The 12,513-nt window shown below is 48.6% G+C and overlaps 1 pseudogene; it reads left to right on the plus strand.

Annotated features, from left to right (window-relative positions):
- The first annotated feature begins 9,320 nt into the window (after window positions 1-9,320).
- LOC103251838 lies at window positions 9,321-9,857 on the plus strand (annotated as a pseudogene).
- The last annotated feature ends 2,656 nt before the right edge of the window (window positions 9,858-12,513 follow it).

Raw genomic sequence — 12,513 nt, forward strand, 5'->3', positions numbered from 1 at the left:
TATGGCAAAGTTTTATATTTGATATTCTTTAAGCTAGTTGCTCCACACATTTAGGCCTTGATTGCTGCACAAGTGTGTTTAAGAGGGAGCGAGAGGAGGCAAGCTTGAAGAGAGTCAAGGTCATTGTCTTCTCTGTGGCCTGAAAGAAGGAGAAGACATTCCCACGTGCTCACTCTCGTTGTGGGGCGTGACACATCAGTGGTGTTCTATCTGCTTTATTCATGTGTGTTTTTGAGCATTCCTTGGGCTTTGAATTTAGAGATGGAAAGAGCATCTTTTAGGCATTGAGTTTTTCAAAGAACACCCACTTAGTAGTAAGATGAAGCTCAGGATTTAAATAGGTGAAGCTGGGAGTTAGTTTCTTAGTTTTTCTTCTCAGGTGTATTTCTTGGTACCCCCAAGATGTCAGACAGAAGGAGATGGAACAGTTGCTGTGCTCCTTACTTCTTTTAAGGCTTTGTACATGAGACCAAGCTCATTTGCAAATTTTGTACATGTCTGCAAGTTTTAACCAAAACTGGCTTCCTAGACTCTCCAGTTCTTCATGTACTACTCTTCCCTTTTTCCAAAACATATTTCTACCCTTTTCTTTCACTTCCAGTTTCCCTACAACTCCCAAGTAAGAAAAAAAAAGCTCCAAAAGGAGTGTAGATTGTGCCATTATAGCTTTAAAGGTGGCTTTATAGCTAATGGGTTCATCATTGTTACTCATTATTCAAATGATCAACTCAAGGGTTACATAGTGATCATTCAGGAACTCACCAAGAAGCAAGAGATACACCACCATTGAATCATGGAACAAGAATTAAGAAGGGACAAGACCAACATAGTACTCAAGAAAGTTGTCATTGTAAGCCCAAGAAGAAAGAGAATGTACTAATAGGCCAGGCCTGCTCCCTGTGGACTTGGGAACAAGAAGCTGGTAAACGGAGCCTGAGGGGAGAGCCTTCATTTACTGTTGTACTTCCCAAATGGAAAGAGCCCAACACAGTGCTTTGAACACATGTGAAGCTGTAAGTGTCAACTGCCCCATCATAAATTTAATTGGAGTGCAACTGAAGGCCAAGTCCTTGCTTTGGGAGTTCCTTGCTGAAGCATCCCTGTAGACACTCAGCCCCAGCTCAGCTTCATGGAAGCATGTCCCTTCCTCCTGAGTTGGCCCGGATTCAAAGATAGAAGGAAACAGAGCTGCTTCCAATGGGATCTTGTAGGTAGACCCTTCCCAGCTTTTCTTGGCCGCGCTGGGCCTATGACAGATGGATGCTCTGTTTCCCTTTGCCCTGCCAGGCTCCCCTCCTCCCCATTAGCTGCAGAACTGGAGAAACTGTTCAGAAGGTGAGCCAACACCTAGGAAGGAACTTTAAGACTGAAACAGATTTTACTCTCTCCGCTATTCATACTCTGCTTGAATGGGAAACTTTAGGGCAGATTAGGAGAATGAACTAGGCATCAAACTGGAAAACAATTGGCCAGGGTCCCTGAACTTTCTCAAGAGCCTCAGTTTCCTTTGTAAAGCCCTGGGGTCCGTCAGCCATGCCCTGAATCCTTTGGGGTATTGAAATCAGTATCTCATCCCTTTAGCTGTGAATCGGGTTATTCACAGGATTCATCGCTAAAGAATGCCATGCCTTGATAAGAGAACTAGTTTCAAATCCCTGCCCCAGGTAAGTAAAATCCTGATTTGCTCCTGTTTTTCCAAATAAACATGTAGGGATGGACCCTGTGCAGGACTGCCTTCCTTGGCATCCTTGAACTGGAGCCAGTTTTTAGCTTCATGTTTTGATATTTTTACAGCCAACGTGTTTTCTTATGTCAGACCAAACTGTCTTTTCAACCTCATCTCAGTTCTTCACCTCTTGCTGAGTGCTTTTTGGACAAAGAGGCACAGAGAAAGAGAAAATGAGCACCCAAGTATTGACAGACTGGCATCAGCAGGACAGAGCCATGCGAGCGACAGGCTTGCTCCAGGTACTTGCCCAGGACTCCAGGGCTGTGCGCAGCACACCTGGGGCTTGAAGGGAAGTCCTTCTGTCCACTGAGTGTGTGTCTCCTGAAAACGGCAACCTCAGTCACACGAAAAACTCTGTCTCATCTCCAGAGGCTCCAGAAGCACTCATGATGGAGGGAGAAGAGACAGAAAAAGGCAGCCAGGGGTAACCTGACACATGACTGCCTACTGGTGTCTTTCAACTTGGGCTTCTGCTTCCAAAGCAAGTGTGAGTCAGCCTGTGTTACAGACATGGGACTTCCAGATACAGCAGTGGCCAACATGGCATCCAGAGTTTACGCTAGTGTCACATGTTTTATGAGCCTCTTAGCTAGCTGTCTCACATGACCTAGGTGTTCTTTATAGGGAGTTATCTGTCATCTCTGGCAAGCTTGATGATCATCGGTTACCTCGACAACCCTGACCCACATCCCTTTAAAAGCAGCAGGATGTCCTCTCACACACCCTGTGCTGGTGTTTAAAAAATGAATCTTGAACTCAAATGTGTTTGGCAGCCACGGTGATCGCTGATCGGCTGGTGCTGAGGCTCTCCTCTGCAACTGTAGTGTCTAATGACAGCAGCAGCAGAGCAGTGAGTCTTGCACAATCCTACAGCATGTTGAGGACTCCAACAAGTAGTAATTAACTTTTTCCCTTTTGCTGCCTACAGTACTCGTCTAACTAAAGAGCTTCCCAAAGTGTAGGGAGAGGCCACAGAGGGAATCCAGGTGTCACTGAGGCCCAGCCTTCACTGAAACATGGTCTTCTGAGGGAAGCACCTGTATTCCTAGAAGAAAAAGTAACACCAAAACCAAAGAGAAAGGGAAAGGTGCACTGAGCTAAGGAACTTCGGGGGCTTTTTTTAAAAGAAGGATGAATATTGTTTTTACGGGGGAGAAGGAAAACTATCACAGAAAAATTTCACAGATGATATTTTTGCACAAGTTTTGCAGGCCATTACGAAGTGAAAACATCTTTCAAGGTAGAATGCTTTAGAAAGGAAAGACTTGGCACAGTCCTAGACTCATGTAAGGACAGCAGTTACTGTTAACATCAAAATTTGCTTCGGCGTCGTCAGTCAGAACCAGAGTATTGAAGTCAGCATTCCTGGGAGCCGTCCTTGAGAAGCCAAGACATTCTACACCGCTCTGCATCAGCCATTCCTACACAGTTGTCCAAACAGACACCAAGGAGCAGACTTCTTGGGTATCCAGAAACCAGAATCAATGTGTATCTGAAAATACATCTCGTGATTCTAACATGTATATGTACTTGCGTGCATGTGTACGTGTGTGTGTGTGTGTGTGTATACAGCACATATTTACATGTGTAAACATATGCTTGTGTAGAGACCCACGGTTGCTGGCAGCTGCTGAGCCTTGACATCCTTTAAGATTTGGAGGCTGAGATTTAAAGAAACAAGAGGCTGCCGATTGCCTATCAAAATAATAAAAGATGTAAATTAAGTGCCATTTAAAAACCATGTTCATATTTATCAAAAGTTTACTATCTGTAGCTACGTTCCTTGTTAACTTATTTATAGTTATGTTGAAAATCAAGATCAAACCCATACGCGCTTTGTAGCTTATGCTGGGCTAGTGTTCAAAAGCACTCTAAAAGACATTTTGTCCAAATTTTGGAAAGGAAAATACTTGCATGTTTCATTCATAATTTAGGCTACCTTTGAGTATACTGTAAAGTGCTGTGTGATATATATCAATAAAGTACTTATAAAATGGCACTTTAATGTTTTCTTTTAAAAATCATAAATAATGCACTGTTTTAAACTTCAGTATTTGCTGTTGACTGGTGCATAGAATCCAATTTTGTAATTAAAAAGTAATCTGTGACTAGAATAGAACTTTTGCCCTGTAAGTTGAAAAACAGCTTTGCTATGTTCAGGCCTTTTTAAAAATGTGCTTTTGTGTCACTAAATATATCTATAAAGAAAATGCCATTTCTGTTGAGTGGCTTCTGAATCTTGGCTTTCTTATGTTTGGTTGGATTATGTGACAATCCCTATGAAATGAGCAAACGTATGATTTTTGAATTAAATGACTTTTCCATTTGGTGGTAAGCTTGTTTGTTGAGTTTCTGATGGAGTTTGACTCAATGCATACTTTAATATGTCTTCAAATAAGCATGATCAAAGGTCACATGTTTCAGTTCCTGCAGTTATTGGTGACAGCTTTGGTTTTGTTTGGGAAGTGATCAGATGCTAGTGAACTTGAAAATGAGCTCATCAGGCACATGAAACAAGCCCAAAGAGTCGTATTTCACGTAAAGTAAAATTCCTGACTTTATTTCCTAGGATTCTATTGTTTTATTCTTCCTAAATTCTTCTAACCGACTATTTTCTGGAACTTCGCAAACACAGTGTAAAATCATCAAGGAGCCAGAGTCAGAACACAGGCGGTCCCACTGCACAGCTGGTTTGTCAGTCGGTTGTTTAGAGATTGAAACATGTTGTCCCAGGCCAGCCCATGTCACCGAGGCTTCTCATTCATCATGTTCCCTCCAAGTATATTCTGAGCTGTGGCCTGTGACCCAGGCTTCCGGTGAGCTCCCGGCGTGCACCCAGAGCACGGGGAGCTCACTGAGAGCTCAGAGGGGCGTCGGGGTGGCTCCTGGCTTCAGATGCTTGCCCTGGGGGAGGAGAAAGAGGAGCAAGCTCCCGTGGGGCCTGGTTCTAAAGGGGGGTCACTGTTTCAGTGTGCCAGTCACATGGGTGCCTTGTGTGTCCTCATTGCCACTTAGGGTACGAGTCCATCCCTCTGGACAGCACAGACCTGCAGCACCTGCTCCCCCAGAAGCTGATGGCTTCCACTGGAAAGCTCCCTGCCTCCAAATCCTCCTAGACGTGGTGGGTCATCCTCCCCAGGCGAGGCCCATGGAGTGCAGCACACACTCTACTTGTGGTTCATCGTGGGGAGCATGGGATACGTGCTGTGTGTGTCTTATCTGTGTCCTCGCCCTTCCCAGCAGGCTTCCAGTCACGCCAGCCTTCTCATCTCCCCACAGAAAAGGTTTTCATTTTTATTTTGCTTTTAGCCACTGAGTGGATCAAACTGTCACGTCCTGTGGTTTTTTCAGTGTTTTTACTTGTTCTGACGGCACGACTGTTGTATGAGCACCTTAGTTAGAATCGGCCCGATTGACACTTAGAGTTGGGTACATGTTAGACGGTGGGCGTGATGAAAGGCTTCGTCAGACCCCCAACATGTTTGCTGTCCTGATAATTGAGTCGTGGCCCTAATTTCCTCTCTCAGTGCTTTCTCAGCCTCCACTCAGATACCACACCTCTGTTCTACCACGATGTGTCAGTGGCATTGGCTTGCCCTGCTTTTAATAGCACGAAGCTAAGCTGCAACTAATTAACTCTGCTAGGCTAGACATTATTGGCTGGCTTCAGCCTGCACAGCAGCCAGGAAAGCTCTTAACAACACGGCAACTGCTCAGGGCGGGTGAGGCGCCCCGCACGGGAGAACTTCAAATGCCTGTCCATGCAGGGAGGGGCATGCCCACCCCAGGGGCACAGCCTGCCTTGGACCGGGGGTGGGAGGGTGGGGGGGTGTGAGGGGAGAATCAAAGCAGGAAGATTTTTTTGGTTTGTCTCTGAGTTGGAGTCTCACTCTGTCGCCCAGCCTGGAGTGCAGTGGCGTGCTCACGGCCACCCCAGCATCGACCTGCTGGACTCAGGCAATCCTTCTGCCTCAGCCTTCCAAGTAACCGGAACTACAGGTGCACACTACCACGCCAGCTAATTTTTATTTATTTATTGTAGAGAAGAGGTCTCACCACGTTGCCTAGGCTGGTTTCAAACCCTTGGCCTCCCAAAGTGCTGGGATTACAGGCTTGAGCCGCCGTGCCCGGCCAAGGTCCTAAGTTGAAACGATCAAAAACAAGACCCACTGTGTCCCACAGCACTCAGCAACTCCCAGCACACCACAAGTTTATCTATCGGGTCCCTCATGCCATTGGCCCATGAGGCCAACTGCAGCATCTGTTAGCTGAAACCCAAGTAGTGAATGTGTCTTTCCAAGGCTAGCTGGCCAGCTGGCCAGCTAGTGAAGACTTAAGTCCACAGGTCCTTTCTTCAGGCACCTGATCACTCTACCCCTCCAGAATTTGTGCCCACCCTAAAGTCCAAATATGTATTCTGACACTGTTGCTGGATGTTCATTTTTGATTGGGGTGAACTGGAGATTACTGGAAAGATGTTTTTTAATTTATTAACTTTTAATTTTTTTGCCCCTCTGAACCTTTGTGAAAGAGAGATGGGGTAGTAGTCCTTGCCTCGCCTATGCTAAGCAAGATGAAGTTATGGCCATCAAGGACGACTGTCCTTTCCCATCTGTCCCCTGTCACACCATCTTTCTCCTTCAGGCACTTTCTACCTATCATGCATTCGTTATTTGTTACAAAATATTTGAGACCTGTTCTCCTCTTAACAAGCAACTCAGTAAGGACAGAGACCAGGTCCTGTTCATCTCTGCCCAGCCCAGGACTGGCACAGGCAGGTGCTCGTAGCCCCTAGGTGGGCTGATCACGTGATAAAAAGTGGTGCCGGGCGTGGTAGCTCACACCTGTAATCCCAGCACTTTAGGGGGGGTTGAGGCGAGAAGATTGTCAGAGCCCAGGGTTTGAGACCAGACTGGGCAACTTGGCAAGACCTCGTCTCTACAATAAATACAAAAATTAGCCAGGCATGGTGGTACACGCCTGTGGTTCCAGCTACTTGGAATACTGAGGCAGAAGGATCGCCTGAGCCCAGCAAGTTGAGGCTGCAGTGGCATGAGCGTGGCACTGCACTCCAGCCTGGATGACAGAGTGAGACTCCAACTCAAAAAAAACAAAGGCGGAAACCACAGCTCCAGATGACAGCTCCTCCTTCCCGTTTCACTCTACAGCTATGGTGGACGGAAGGGCGTCTCATTTGACTCAGGCACTTGGCACAGGCTAGCCTCGTGACCCTTGGCACAATACTCCGTTTTCATGTTCTGGGCTTCAGGATCGATGGAGGAGGACTTCTGCCCTCTACTCAGGCACACAGCCACTTTCTTTCCCAGCCTCCTCAGCTGGTGGTGGGCACTAGAAACCATATGGATGACCAACTGCCCAAGAGCCACAAGACCATCGCTGTCATCTGGGCTACATACGGGTTGTTTGGTGGACCTCATACCCAGCTGGCAAAACCATACAGAATCACCCCTAGATATAGAAAGTATTCCTTTTGAAAGATCCTTCAAGGAAATTGCACACTGTCCCTCCCACAGGAACTTTGTCTGGAATCTAACACTCTCACTGAGGGAATCCTTTTTGTCTGACTGAAGTTTCCCAAGTCGAAGCTCAGGTTCGTTTACGCCCTGTCTTTCCTTGCAGTGGAGGCCAACTGGCCGCCCCCTTTGCCTTTTCAGAGAAGTCACCCTCTGTGCTTATGCTTCCGCTTGACGTCTTCTTGATCCTGCTTCTTGATCGTCTCCTGCAGGCCAGGAACTGCTGAAACCAGGAAGTAGAAGACATGATCTCTGTCCTCAGGGAACTCCCAGGTGGCCTGGCAATGGGCACATATATGAGGAACAGCATTTCCCTGTGGTATGCTGGAGGCATCTGGCAGGCACTGGGGGCATGGGGAAAAGGGATCCTTTCTCCCTGGGAGGGAGAAATCAGAGAAAGCCTCACGGAAGAGGTGACACTCAAGATGGACCTTGAAAGAAAGGAGTCTGCCACTTAGGCAGCAAATGGAGGTGTCCCAAGCAGAAGGACAGCAAAGGAGAGAAGGGGAGAGAAGGAGAGGTGGGGGGGGTGCAGAAAGAGAGGCTGGTAGGTTGCTAATTGTGATTTCAATGTGACTGGAACATGAGAAAATTAGGGCTCTGGAGAACTGAGAACTCTCTTCACCCTCACTTACTCCCATCCTAGCCTCTAGGCTTCTGTTTCCCCTCAACGGAAATGAGCTAACATGTATTACTCTCTCACTAGGTATCCAACAATGTACTGTTCAATTGCTGAATCTTCAAGGTGTAGGCATGAAGTACGAAAATCACTCCTGTTTTGCAGATGAGGAAACAGGATCGGGGAGGACACACAAGCTAGCAGGTAGTGAACCTAAAGTTCAAGCAGGTCGGTCCACTCCAGAGCCCATGGGACCTTTTGAAACTCCTTCTCACATTTCTCCTTAGAAAGACACCCACGGCGTCGCATGCATGTCCAAACATACTTCCATCACACACGACTGTTTTTAAATTTGTTGGAAGTTTTTCCTTCTGTTTTTGATTTGATTCCTCCACCCCTCACAGCTGCCTCCTCCCCCATCAGCGGCCTCGCTCTGCCCTTCTCAGCGGGGAGCCCTCCGGGAAGCACAATTTCTGGCAAACACTCAGCCTTGGTTGTGCAGTGGCAGGAATAGAGCAGGATACGCTTCTGTTAAAACCTTTCTCTCCCCTGAGGAGCCCTGTGCTCGCTCATTTTGGGTGAAGTGTTCCCGAGTTCTGCAAGCTTTGTCTGGTCCCTTCGTCTTTGGGGACACGGCATGGAGGCAGCCCCTGAAGAGGGTCAGGCCACCGTTTGCAGGCCTGAAATACGTGATGTGAAATTTGCTTACATTTTTAAAATTTGAAAACAGTCCCTTTCGCCACTCGGACCCAGCTGCCGACGACAGACCTTGAGCTCTTATGGGATTCCGGGAACTCCCAAGAGCATGTATCTTCTTGTGGGAGAACCCATGTTCCTAACCCGATCTGCTAGTGCTCAAAAATAGACGTTTGCACGCATTTTAACTCTTCTCTCCAGCCAAATGAGATCTGAAAATGTCAGAGCTAAAGGAGAGAGCATGAGAGCTCAAAGCAGACGACGAGTGAGTGTCTGCAGGGCACCAGGACAGCCCACTCGGGCGGGCGTGTGGAGTGGGGCCCCCTCTCTCTCCCAGGTCGCTGGCACTCCCTGAGCAGGGCTGGACGGCAGCACAGGGGGTGACCATGAGGAAGCTGGGTTCACGGGGGAGTTGCTTTCCGTGCATCATCTCAGTTTCTTCTGCAGTGGCTCACCCCTGCAACCCCAACCCTTTGGGAGGCTGAAATGGGAGGACTGCTTGAGGCCAGAAGCCTCCCTGTCCTTGAATCCACCACGCACTTTGGGCGAATCTCATGATCCTGTGGGCAGATCAGGGTCACGTGGTCACCCTGGGATCCAGCATTGCCGCGTTTTGAAGAAATCCATACTGTGTTGCTATATTCTTGAGGTTTGAGGACCGCAGTCTCCGTAAACCTCATGAGTAAATGCCATGTAATCCAACCCACTTTATAAGGTAAGCATTCTCATATCCATTTTAAAGATGAGGACATCCTTCCTTTGGACCAGAGCCACCATCTTCCAGCCGTTCGCCCAAATGAAGAACACGATGTGGAAGAGGAGGGACACCCGTCACATGTTCTCCAGGCTGTGGAGAAAACACGGAGTTGTCCCTTTGGCCACCTACACACGAGTCTGCAAGAAAGGCGATATTGCAGACATCAAGGGAATGGATGCTGTTCAGAAAGGAATGCCCTGCAGAGGTTATCGTGGCAAGACAGGGAGAGCCCACAGTGTCACCCAGCCTGCTGTTGGCATTATTGCTGACAAACAAGTCAAGGGCAAGATTCTTGCCAAGAGAATTCATGTGTGTACTGAGCATATTAAGGAGGCAAAGAGTCGAGATAGCTTCCTGAAACGCGTGGAGGAAAATGACCAAAAAACGGAGCAAGCCTAGGAGAAAGACACCTGGGTTCAGCTGAAGCGCCAGCCTGCTCCACCCAGAGAAGCACACTTGGCGTGAACCAACAGGAAGGAGCCCAAGCTGCTGGAACCTATTCCCTATGGATTCATGGCATAATGGGTGTCAAAAATAAAAGATCCCCAGACCATAAAGAAAAACACTAATAAAGAGGAGGACACGGACACTCAGAGAAGCAACCCTACCGAACAGGCATGGGTGTTACTACCCTATTTTACAGACAAGGAAGCCAAGCATTAGGTTGGGTAACTTGCTCAAAGTCACAGAGTTAATAAATCACAGCAGAGACTCAACCCCAGTGGCCCGACACCAGAGGTCACGCTCTCAACTCCCACCTTATCCTAACTCAGTGGAAGGCCTCAGAAGCCCAGCCCCCAAGTGTCCTCACTTTCCCACTGCAAGGGAATAACTGTTGGGTTTTTTTTTTGGCTTTGTTTTTAGAGACAGGGTCTCACTCTGTTGCCCAGGCCGGAGTGTAGTTGCACAATCAGGACTCACAGCAGCCTCCAAATCCTGGGCTCAAGCAATCTTCCCACCTCAGCCTCCCGGATAGCTGGGATTACAAGCGCATGCCACCAATTTTTTTTTTTTTAGAGATGGGGTCTTGTTCTGTTGCCCAGGCTGGTTTTGAACCCCTGGCCTCAAGCAATCCTCTCATTTCAGCCTCCCAAAGTGTTGCAGGTGTGAGCCACCTCAGTTGACTGTTGTCTGCTGTTTCTGTCTGCTTGGCATCTTTACCCCTTCCTCTGACGTACTTGTTTTTCTTTGAGGAGCCGCCCCTCCCCTCAAATCCCATGACTTGGGTGGGCTGGCATCACCCCTTGATCCAATGGTGGCCTGGGTCTGGCCTAGTAGTTTGTCAGTCCACCCAGCCTAAGTGATTGATTGAGTGATTGAGGAATGAGTTCGTTCCACAGTGCCAGGGCTTGTCCTGGGCACGGTTTGCAGGACACAGCAGGGGAACTCATCGCATCAGCAAGGAATAGTAAGTGCTGTTCCCCTCACCCTCACGTGGCTGTGTAGCGTGAGTTCTGTCCGCCTCTTGTCTTTACTGGAAGGCCTGGTGTGAGGGCCCCATCTTTTATGTTGACAGTTGAGATTGTAATCATGTCCCTCTTAGAAAAGTTGCTTCAGATAACAAGCAGGAGGTGTGAAATACTCATTATACTCTCTGCCATGTAAAATGGACAAATACCGTCCTGGTTTCATCAATCCTGGAATGAGTTCACCCAAAGAAAAGCCTTAATGCCTACCTTCACTCAGGAAGCAAAGCATTTTTTTTAAAAAAACACTCTAATGTTTGTTCTTCATTCTGGACCGGGAGAAGCCACGAATGGATCTCCTAAGAGCAGGGAGGAATTGTGTCACTGGGAGGCCTCCCGAAATCCTTTTCCAACCCCATCTAGTTCAGGCCATCACTTGGTGATTCAGCCCACCCTGCCCAGTGACGCGTTGTCATTGGGACATTTCACTCTGGAATGACCCCAGTCAGCTGTCATAAAAAATGGCAACCAGTCACGCCAAAGTCATGATACGGGGCTGGGTGGTGTCAAGCACTCTTCCCTTCAGAAAGTCGTTTGTGCACCCTGGGGGCCGCACCCAAACCTGTCCAACCACCCCCCGAATGCGAGTCTGAGAAACACCAGGACACCCTGTTCAGAGCCTCCCCATCCCTTGGTGGGGCAGCACCGCGGGAGACCCTGAGGGCGGGGGCGGCTCGTCAGGCTCGGAGGCCCGGCGGCTGCTCTTCCTTCCTCCGCCAGGAGCTCACGTTTTGGTTCAGGGACGGCCAGAGAGAGGGAGTCCGGGTCTCAGGAAAACCTTCGCGCTGAGGCCTTTGGGAGGGGACACCCTGGGCGCACAAAAGATAACACTGTCACTGTCACGTTTCCGAGAGTTTTTTCTCTTCCAGTTTTGGCCACAGCACACCACTGATCAAAAACCTTCAGAAGTTCCATGCAGCCTGGAAAGAGGAAAGGCGAGAGGGAGGAGAGAAGGAAGAAAGTAAAAACAAAAACAAAAACAAAAAAACACTTTTTTTTTGAGTCAGACTCACTCTGTTGCCCAGGCTGGAGTGCAGTGGCTCGCTCACAGCCACCGCAGCCTCGACCTGCTGGGCTTAACCGATCTTTCCGCCTCAGCCTTCTAAGTAGCTGGACCCTCAGGCGTGTGCCACCATGCCCGGCTAATTTTGTGATATATCGTAGAGACGAGGTCTCACCAAGTTGCCCAGGCTGGTCTCGAGCCCCTGGGCTCAGGCAATCCTCTCACCTTCACCTCCCAAAGTGCTGGGATTACAGGCGTGAGTCACTGTGCCTGGTAAGAACCTTGCTTCTAAGCATGGCATTCGGGGCTCTTTCCAACATGGCCCAGCTTCTCTCCAGCGTTCCTGTCTGCATTCCATGCTCCAGAGGCACTACTTTCTCATCATTCTCCAATGATCTGAACCAACGTTCATTCATGCAGTGTTTGCTGAGCCCTTGCTATGTCCACACCGAGTGCTGGGGCTTTCAGCTCAGCTCAGGCTTCCAAGCTCTTCACTTTCCCCGCCCCAAGGGAATATCTGTTGTTCCTGCCTGTCCGGCATCCAGTCCCTTTCTTTTGGTAACAGCCACCCTTCCCTTCCCTCAGCCCGTGGGCTTGGGTGGGCTGGCATCCACCCTGGGTCCAGTGGTGAATGCATGGCCCTGCTCTGGCTCACAGGATCATGGGATTCACCCCGCCAAAGTGACTGGTTGAGTCAGAACAGACCCAG

Source organism: Carlito syrichta, unplaced genomic scaffold, assembly GCF_000164805.1.
Source record: "Carlito syrichta isolate Samal-C Ts95f unplaced genomic scaffold, Tarsius_syrichta-2.0.1 Scaffold147091, whole genome shotgun sequence".
Classification (NCBI taxonomy): Eukaryota; Metazoa; Chordata; class Mammalia; order Primates; family Tarsiidae; genus Carlito; species Carlito syrichta.